Raw genomic sequence first — 10,671 nt, forward strand, 5'->3', positions numbered from 1 at the left:
TCTGTTCGGTTTTCTTTTTCTTCCACAAAATAAAATAAAATAAAATAAAAAAATGTATATAAATCTGTGAAGTCAGTGGAGACAGATTGCAAATATATATTTATACACTTGACCAATACATTCTCTAAACTTATCAGCAATCTCTCTTTGATGAACAAAATTAAAATAGCTAATTAGGGTCACTTTTACAGCACGTTTGTAGTTGCTACTACATTCACTGGAAAATGCAATGAAAAAGAGGCTCACAGGCAAAGAGCTGATAATCAGCAACTTATCAAGATTTGATCTGTAGTGAACTTTCACACATCAAATAATTGTTGCTGCCTCATCTCCTAACATCATTGCTAAATGTCAATATATAAATATGTGTGAGTCTACCATAAAGGTAGATTATCGGTTAATCTACCTTCATTACCTCTATATCTACATTCAAATCTGATATTAAACTTCTTCTTTGCTTCCCATTCCAAAATGTTACACAGTTTAATATTTTTGGAAACAGATACTGCTCAAGCAGCATCTGAGTGTGTAATACAAGGGGAAGAGTTTCCAGTGTTTTTATAACACTGTTTGAAAATTTGATAGAACAGTAAGAAAGAACAATGGCTGTCAGTTTAGCTGCCAATTCTATTGCCAAATCTATTTTCCAAATAGATTTAGGGCATGCCATCAGACATTCCTCAGTATTTAGACTTTGCTAGTCTTCAGTGTAATTGTGTCCCACAGGCTGCCTAAGTATCAGGAAGTCAAATTAAATTTACCCAGAGTAGTTATAGAATCATAGAATCATAGAATGGCTTGGGTTGGATTTCTTCTACTAGTTTGTATACACATCTGGGATTACTTTGACCCAAGTGCAAAACCTTGCACTTTGCTTTGTTGAATCTCACTGAGTTCACAAGGGTCCACCTTTAGAGTTTATCAAGGTCACTCTGGATGGGATCCCTTCCTTCTGTTGTATTAACCACAGCTCTCAGCTTGGTGTCATCAGCAAACTTGCTGAGGGTGCACTCAATCCTATCATCTCTATCATAAAGACATTGAAGAGTACTGGACCCAAGACGAACCCCTGGGGGACACAGCTCGTTACTGGTCTCCACATGGACATAGAGGTATTGACCACAACCCACTGGCTGTGACCTTCCAACCAATTCCTTATCCAAAGAATAGTCCACCCTTCAATTCCATATCTCTCAAATTCAGAGAGAAGGATGTGGTGGGGAACCATGTCAAAGGCCTTGCAGAAGTGCCGATAGATGACATCAGTTTCCTTCCCTTTGACTACCATTGCCATCACTCCATCATAGAAGGCCACCAGAATGGTCAGATATGACCTTCCCTTGGTGAAGCCATGTTTGCTGTCTCAGATCATGCGAGTTGATTTATAGAGTTGATTTAGCACCAAATGGGAACAAGATAATTCCCATGAACACAGGTGATTCCATCTGAACTGAAAGTTCTCTGAGATTCTGTCTTTGTAATTTGTAAGATCTATTCTAGTGAAATAAAATTGAATTCTTAAAAGAATTAGAGCAGTAGGAGAAAATTACCTAGCAACAGCAGCAAATACTAGATAGAAATAACATATTCACATACATATTTATGTATTCACTTTCCTTCTCTTCCTTGTTTGCTTGTTTGTTTTGTGAGAACAGGTTACTTTTGTTTGATTCAAGGAGACAGAGAGAGGAAGATGAGAGAGAGTATATCACAGTACAATGATATAGCAGTGAAGACTTTGTGGGTGGCTAAGCTTTACAGTAGATAAAAAAACAGCTGCATTTCACACATACACACACACACACACACACACATATATATATATATGAGAACCTGCATTCAAGCTAAACTTAACAGATCAAATATAAAATAATCTGCAGTTAGAAAGAACTGTGATCACAATAGCAAGATGCTGGCAGTCAGAGGCTGAGCTACAGGCACAGACTTCACTCTTGTGTTTCAGCCTCCTGTACCCTGTAAGACCTCACTCTTGCATGTAATGTAAGTTTATTGACCTATCTAAGCCGAAGCATACCTGTCTTTATAGAATCAGTGCCTTGACCTGTACAGTTACTGCTCTGATCAAGAACAGCCTTTCTCTTCACTTGATTTCATTAATGATAATCACAAACTATTTAACCTTGATTATATATAATTAAATTAAAATACTCAAGGAATCACAAGGAGCAGTTGTATGTTGCTCACAGGAGCTTTGCCTAAAATAATTCATAACTGTTAATGGCAGGGATTTAAATAAAATTGAAGTATACATAATGTATCAATTATTTTTAGATACAAGAAAGTCAGATCATAGAACATTTTTACTTTATTTTTTTCTCTACCACCACCTCCAGTGATACTATGTGGTCTGACAAATGATACTGGATTTTAAATTATTGAATCATATTTTTCTGCACACGCTTTCTCACTTTTATGATCTTATATTGTCAGTATTTCTTATAGAATAAAATCCAAAAACATTATATATGCTTCCATTTTCTGTAACATTTTAATCTAAAGTAATTCACAATAGTTTCAATGTTGAATTCATATACGGAGATATCCAGTTCCTGGCCACATTTAAAAATGTGCTGAGTATTTGCCACACTAGCCACCTTTACAAAATCTGTCTCCTGCTTATTTAAATGTTTTGAAGAACTTTAATTCCACAGCAACAGAGCACCATTCCAAAGTTTTAAAATAAAAGTAACTATGATGTTGTCTCTCCTTTCTCTTGCTAATCCTTTATGAGAGCTAGTTTGATTAGATAATGGAGTAGAGGGTTTTCTCTTTGTGCCAGTGGTTCCATGTGTATTCCATGTGTGAGAAACAATCACAGAGGAGAAAGAAATGAATTTTGGTTTTAGTTTAAATAATGATGAAATCTACAGTCATTTTCCTTTCTTATAAGTTCTGAAAATAGTATTTCCAACACCTGTATGACTCTCAAGATTAAACATCAGGAAAGTGCTTAAAAATAGTTTTGTTTTTTTTAAAAAAAGAATATTTTTTCAAAACCCTGTCCCATAAATGATTTAACATTTTCTATCACTGAGTAGTAAGCACACAGTAATGTTACTTACCAACTTTTAGAAACAGCAATGTGTTGAAAAATTTAGTATATTTTTGTGTAAATAATGTAATGCATAAAATAAATATTGTAACTCTGTGAGAAGTTCCAGCATGCTTTGTTGCATTTTCTACTTATAAAATATTGAGTCAGAGTAAAAAAAAATCATTAGACATTACTAATATTTCTTCTTATCAGTTAAATTTTAAGTTAGCTGTCTTTATTAAAAAGTTACGATGATTTACTTCAATTTTCCAGTAGAACATCTGCAACTTAGAATACCAGCATAGGCTTTCCAGCGGTTGTTTGTTCCACCTCCAACCATGGCTAATAGTGCACACTTTGAGAAAGAGTACATGAACAATACTTCTCCCAGTATATATTCTCAGCTTTTTACAGCCAGTAATTTAGGGACTTACGAATTCAAAGGCCATCTGCACATCATTATTGTTAATAGCTTTTAATTTGTTTTTTGAATATAGTTGAAACTTTAGATGTCCCACAGTATTCTTCAGGAGTAAGCTAATCAAACTTAAAAGTTATTGTATGCTCCAACCCTGTTCACTGTATCGCATTAAATAGTGAATTACATGAAAATTTGACAATGTGCTTTCTTGAGAAGTTAAATGTAAATGTAGTATATATCAAAATGCTTTCTGGTCCCTCCAATGATGTCAATTTTGAGTCTGTTATGGTTGCTCAATACTTACAGTGTTTCCATCTAAACCACAAACTACAACTTATGAACTAGTAAAGTAAATAGTCTTTTCCTATGTTTCTATGAAAGAGAAATAGTATTCAGCACATAAAAATTACAAAAATGAAATTCATAAGAAAGCATCTACATTAAAAACTATATTTTCACTTGAAATTGGAGCATGTTTTCTTCTTGAATAAGTGAATTCACCAAACTTTATTCAAGTCTAAAAAGCTTTTACCTAAACCTAAAAAGGTTTTGGTGATATTCAAATTATCATCTTATCAGAAAACAACTGATTCTAATGAAAATCTCCGAGAAATTCCTTTCTCGTAACATTTCTTCTTCTCCATATAGGTGAGCTAAGAAAGACTGTTAATATCATGGAAGTCTTCACTAAATGCTATGGCAGCGCAACTTAAAAAAAATTGTATTTTGCCGGCATATCTGTAAAATATCAGTGGTGGAAGTAGCATTTATACTTCTGTGTGAGCTTATACCTTATCACACCAAAGCTCTTCATATACAGTTTCCCTCTGAAAAGGGAAAACAAATTATACATACACAAGTGTAGATATATCCAACTTTCTGCCAGCTACACTTTCCCCAGTGAGAGAGGACACAAGGGAAAAAGCAAGAAGGGAACTTGACAACATAGACAGCTTCCAGGAGTGTAGGTAAAACAGATTTCTTTTTTTTTTTTTTTTCACCCTGCTAGATTTCCTAAAGGTGAGTGATTTTAGATCAAAAAGCCATAATTAACAGCTGTTACTCTTATCCTCAATCTGGATCTAAAAGTATCAGGTGAGACACTTGTCTAAGGACTCATTGACATTCACAGAATCACAGAATTGTAGGGGTTGGAGGGACCTCTAGAGATCAAGTCCAACCCCCTTGTAAGAGCAGGCTCCCTAGAGTAGGTTGCACAGCTAGGCGTCCAGGTGAGTCTTGAGTGTCTCCAAAGAAGGAGACTCCACAGTCTGGGCAGCATGTTGCAGTGCTCCATCATCCTCACTGTGAAGTTCTTATGCACATTTGTGCGGAACTTCCTGTGCTTCAGTTTGTGTCCATTTCCTCTTGTCCTATCACCACACACCGCTGAAGAGTCTGGCCTCATCCCTCTGCCTCCCAATCCTTAGATATTGATAGATTTATAGACATTGATCAGATCCTCTCTAAGTCTCCTTATCTCAAGGTTGAATAGACCCAGGTCACTCAGCCTTTCCTCATAAGAGAGGTGCTCTAGACAGGCACTCACTGAGGCTTCTGCTGTTCTTAGCAACGTGGGCCTGTTCACACCTGATGTCTTTCCTGACTCAGACTTTGAAAACATTAATAACATTTTGAAGTGTCCACTCCTTTCATCTTTGCTATCTCTTTGTTGCTAGGGCAGTTTTGTCTTAACATAATTATCCCTTCATAGATATAATTTATTTTGGAATTTGTATAAAAATTCTACAAATGTTTCATCTTCTATGACCTTAATCAACACAAAACCTCTACTGAAGTAATTTAAAGAGATCATTTTTCCTTTTTTTTTTTTTTCCCATCATTTACCCCATAAAATTATATTGATTGTTACTTTCAAAAGAATCATGAAATATGCAAAGGCATCTAGTATGAACGAATAATGTGCTGGAAGGGAATAAAATTATAATCACTTAAGACGGAAGAACAATATGTCTAAATTAAAATGCTGGTCAACAGAACACAGAGCTGACATTTACAAAGGTTATGTTTGACTGTAATAAAATAAATGGCAGCTCTTTGTGTACACAGTTGTCAATTAGCATTGCATATGTGTCTCTTGGATACATTTATTTTTGCCTAATGACTCCTTATTCAAGATGCAAAAATCTATTATTAATGTTTGGTAAGTACTCCTGACTGAGGGACATCACTAAGAATAATAGCTGCTTCTTTGTATTAGCATTTTCTTTCCATGAGAATGTCACTGAAGTGGGAAAATAATATAACATCTAAAATAATCAAAATTGTTTGGAAACAGAAAAATCAAACTATAATAGAAATGGAAAAGATATAAGGAAATCATATTCACTGTAGATTCAAGTGAGACAATTTTTTTTTAAGGTTAAATTAAAGCAAGTAGATCTATTATTTATCTACTTTAAATTTCTCATATGTAATAGGGCTCCTAACGTAGGCATGATTAATCTTGAATGATACTTTTTGGTAATTGAAGACAAAAATAATTTGAAAAAAACATTTATATTTATTGCAATGCAACTATGCATCTCCCAGATGCCCGAATCTTTTGAATGATTCATCTGTAATGGAAGTTTTATTTCCTTTTTGCTCTTAATCAGGAAAAAAATCCCTGCAAATGAAACTCAGAAGGGATAGGCTATTTCCTTCTGAAATCTGCATGAAGATCTGCTTTGCCTCAAGAGGAAATGCAAAGAAAATGTGCTTGCTGCTTCTCTCAGTAAGTTTGAGCCTTGCTTCATGATACCCAACTCCCAGGTTGCATGCAAAGGGTTCTTCTGCCAGAATTACATCTGAGTATCAATGTAAGTCAGGTTTATTTTACAATTTTGCAGCAAGTAGTAAATCAGACTTTTACTCTCTCTCCTAAAGGAAAATCTTGATACAAATAAACTGATTTCATTTTCCACAAGTGAGAAAATTATTTCATATTGTGATATCCATGATGCTCACCAGAAAGGGCCCTTAAGAGTATCTTGGTTCTAAACTTTACTCATAATAATGTGTACATTTTACATCAAAACAGTCATTCAGTATAATGAACAAACGATCGTGGCTAAAAGGTCTTGAAATCAGGTGTGGTGAATTGATCTCAGCCAAGACTCAAACTTCCATTCTAACTTTTTACTCACCTCCCTCAACCAGGAGACAGAAATAAACAAGAAAAAAGTTGAGAAGCCTGGTCAACTGAGATGATCATTTAATAAGGAAAGTAAAAGCTGCTTCATAATTGAAAAAGAGCGATTTATTCACTAATTCCCTCTGTTTTGTCCCTTTCTGTAAAAGCAGGGTTTCACCATGTGTAGCAGTAGCTTGGGAAGAGCAATACTGTAATCATGAATGCCCCCTTCTTTCTCTTTCTTTACTCAGATTTTATTGTTGAGCACGATATCACCTCATAGAATCATAGAATCATAGAATGGTTTGGGCTGGAAGGGACATTTAAGATCATTCAGTTCCAACCCCCCTGCTATAGGCAGGGACACCTCCCTCTAGACCAGGTTGCTCAGAGCCCCATCCAGCCTGGCCTTGAATGCTTCCAGGGAGGGGGTGTCCACAGCCTCTCTGGGCAACCTGTTCCAGGGTCTCACCACCCTCACGGTAAAGAATTTCTTCCTAATATGTAGTCTAAATCTATCCTCTTTCAGTTTAAAGCCATTTTCCCTCATCCTGTCACTACATGCCCTAGTAAAAAGTCCTTCCTCAGTAGTATGATATAGTGTACTATAGTATGATGGTAATGTACAGTCTGATGGAATATCCTTTTGGTCACTTTGGGTAGCTGCTCCCACTGTGTCCTCTCCCAGCTTCATGTCCACTCCTAGCATAGCTGCAGCATAGAAAGATTTGCTTCTCAGCAAACACTGTTCAAAAATAACCAAAACATTGATTTGTTATCAAGGCTGTTTAGACATAAAGGCAAAATGCAGCAACATAAGGGTTGCTCCAAAGAAAATTAACCCCATCCCAGCCAAAACCTGTACACCAGGACATCTCCTGACAAATGCATGCCCTGACTGTTAATCTACAGAATCCCACACAGTCACAGAGACTACCTCAGTGAAGCTAATCTCCTTCCCGTAGTTTTCTCTTCCTTGATAATTTTAATGTCATGGGTTGACTGAGAATTATAACCTGCAGCTCAGTTGTTATTACGCTCTCTGGAAAGGTGGAAGAGACAGCTTTAAATTTCCTCTGCCTAGGGAAGTTTTCCTATTCCTTTTGGGTGTTTTCTCTGATTAAATGTCTGTCACGAAGAAGATACTCCTCAGAATTTCTATTATAAAATGTAAAAGGTGATGGCACTGCAGCTTTTGAAATGATAGGTTTAAAGTCTTAACTGTTTGGATTCTGCGTATGCACAGATATCTAAGCACCACTTTTCCTACCAGCAAGCCCAAGCCTGTCTTTGTGGTGTATACTCTCCAAACAGGAACTCTGTTGATGAAAATACGCTTTCAGGACTTTATTTGGTTTCTACTGAAATCAATGTCATGATTTTTTTCACTGTAGAATAAATCTAGTACTTTCCATACCAATTTTTTTAGCAATAAATTTATCCATGCCTACTGTTTTTCAAATGTTAACATTTATGACTTGTTAAAGTCTGTGGAGGCAGAAAGGGCCATTAACACTTTTGGAAGTTAAAGTTACCTTTCAGTTATAATCTTTTATTATTATTATTATTTATTTTTTATGAAGCAGTCTGGCTATTCTGCCTATTGATAGATTTAATCCACAAGATGAAAGGAGATGTAGAGGTGCACTATTTTGTCCCTGGCCCCTATTCTTAAATTCTTTATGGCTTTTTATATGAAGTACTTTATCTAAGCAAATATATGTTCCATTTTAATAACTTGAAAATGAGGTAGTTTATATGATAATGATTTAAGCCTTCATGTATCTATAATGAGTATTTCTTTGGCTCTTATTTACATCTAGAGCACTAAAAAACTGTTTTAATTTATTGCCTGATGAATTTTGCTGACTATCTAACTGTGATGACATACATAAAAACCGAATACACTGGGACCCAAGGACAATACATAGAAAAACATTGAGTAATGTCCTGATAAAGATCAAAGGTTTCATTCTTATCTCAGGAAGAAGAAAGTTTCATATTCAACCATGAAACAAAATAGACAATATTGTCTGTTGTGGTTTAACCTGGCAGCAGCTCAGCAACCCACATCTATTTGCTCACTTTCTTCCAAGTGGCCCAGCCTCAGGCACCCTCTCATCATTCCAGGCAAATATCAGTGTGCTATTAACCCTGTTTCAACTGAAATCAGGAGAGTATTATTTTTTCTACTTTTTTTTTTTTCTGGTGCTTCTTTTGTTCCTTTTCTTTAATCAATGAAAATTCGGTGTTCTTTGAATGTAACCGTTATCTCAGATGCCCTACTTAAGACTATGGCAGAGCAAGCCAATGTGAGTTTCTACCTCCAGTTAGAAATGCATCATCTAACAGAAAATCCAACTACGCAGAAACCCTGGAGAAGTAAATTTATGTTCTTGCAACATGTGATATAAATAGAAGTATCTTCTATATTTTTAGAAGTGAATACACAGCCAGGTAAAAGAGATCTAAAGAGAGATTTCCTATCATTAGCTGTATCTCTACAAGAAGTGTCAATATGCAGTGCGTCCTGAATCCAGAAGATTCAACAGTCCTAATGTTTAACTGAGAAATTACTTCAAGAAGTTAATTCAAGTAATTCAGGATATTCAAAACTATTTGAGCATAACTGATAAACCACCACCATGAGTAGTATCATCACCACTGTATTCCTCAGGAGGAAGGCGTGCTCTGATCAGCTCCCGCTGTTACTTCTTTTGAGCTACAGTGTTTTAATACTATGCACGTGCATTGCTCCAAAAGTAATGCCTCCTACTTTTTTTTCCACAGAAACGACAGTGGATACAAAGAGCACAGTAACACTATTTGACAGAGCAAATTCTCAGCTACAAAACACAGTTTTTCAACATAGTTACCACCAAAAGCTATACTTTTTTTGCCAGTGATGAAAAAGAGACTGCATGCCACACTTACTAAAATCTGCATGGCCATCTAGAACATGTTTTTTCTTTCATGTTGCTGTCACCACTGTTGAAATGCATCACCCACTGCCCCACTGTGCTCAGTGGGACTCCTTAAATGTTCAATGTGAATGTCCATGGATGTCGATGCTCTTCATAGTGTCTGGTATGATGCTATGCTTTGCCTTTAGGGGAAAAATGCTGATTCATCGTTGCTGAGCAATGTTGTAAAGAACCAAGGACATTTCAGTGTTTCAGTTTCTTGCACTGTCCTAACATCAAGGGGCTGGGGACCACAGGAGACTGGGAGGGAACAGAATGAGGACAGTTGACCTAAATTAGACAAAGGGATATTCCATATCATATGACATAATAAAAAGCTTTAAAACTCAGGGGAGTTGGCCAGAGAGGGGAAGTCACTCCAAGGAGACTAGCTGGGCAACGTTTGGCGGGTGGTGAGCAATTGCTTTGTGCATCACTTGTTTTGTAAATCAACTGTCCACCAGTTGCTTGCCACAATAAAACTAAAAGGAAAAAAAAATGCAAAAAAATAATTACTGGATAAAAATGATAAGTTCATTTTTCTATTTCAGTTCTTGATGGAAGTAAAGCAGAATGATATAAATTCACAGGGAAACAAGATGACAAATTAATTAAGTTATTCTGGAGTACTTGTAAATTTGGACTGCATTCTATTTATCTCTATTTATATGACAATGTAATTAATATATTTTGATAACAGAGGAGATAATCATAAATCCATGTCACCCAGCCAAATCCCTCATGTAAAATATATAAAATAAAGTATTTTGGCCAGTATTGAAATATTCCATGTTCTTTTTATTCTTAAATTCATGTAACAGAAGAAATAAAGGTACCAAGGAAAAATGAAAAGCCACCGGTGTCTAACATTACAGAGGAAAAAAATCCGAATTACTGAAAGAAACAAATCATCCACAGAGGATCCAGTAAGTCTCATACTTATTGCTGTACTCTCGTGTTATTTCACTCCTTGCTCTTCTCCTTTCTAAATTCTATAGTAACGCTAGATACACTTTTTTATCTGGTGTCCTGAGGAAATGAGACTTAGCATCTACATCCTTCTGTCTCTCAGATCCCTACTTTCAATCAAAATATC

The sequence above is a fragment of the Numida meleagris genome, chromosome 2 (assembly GCF_002078875.1).
Source record: "Numida meleagris isolate 19003 breed g44 Domestic line chromosome 2, NumMel1.0, whole genome shotgun sequence".
NCBI classification, from domain to species: domain Eukaryota; kingdom Metazoa; phylum Chordata; class Aves; order Galliformes; family Numididae; genus Numida; species Numida meleagris.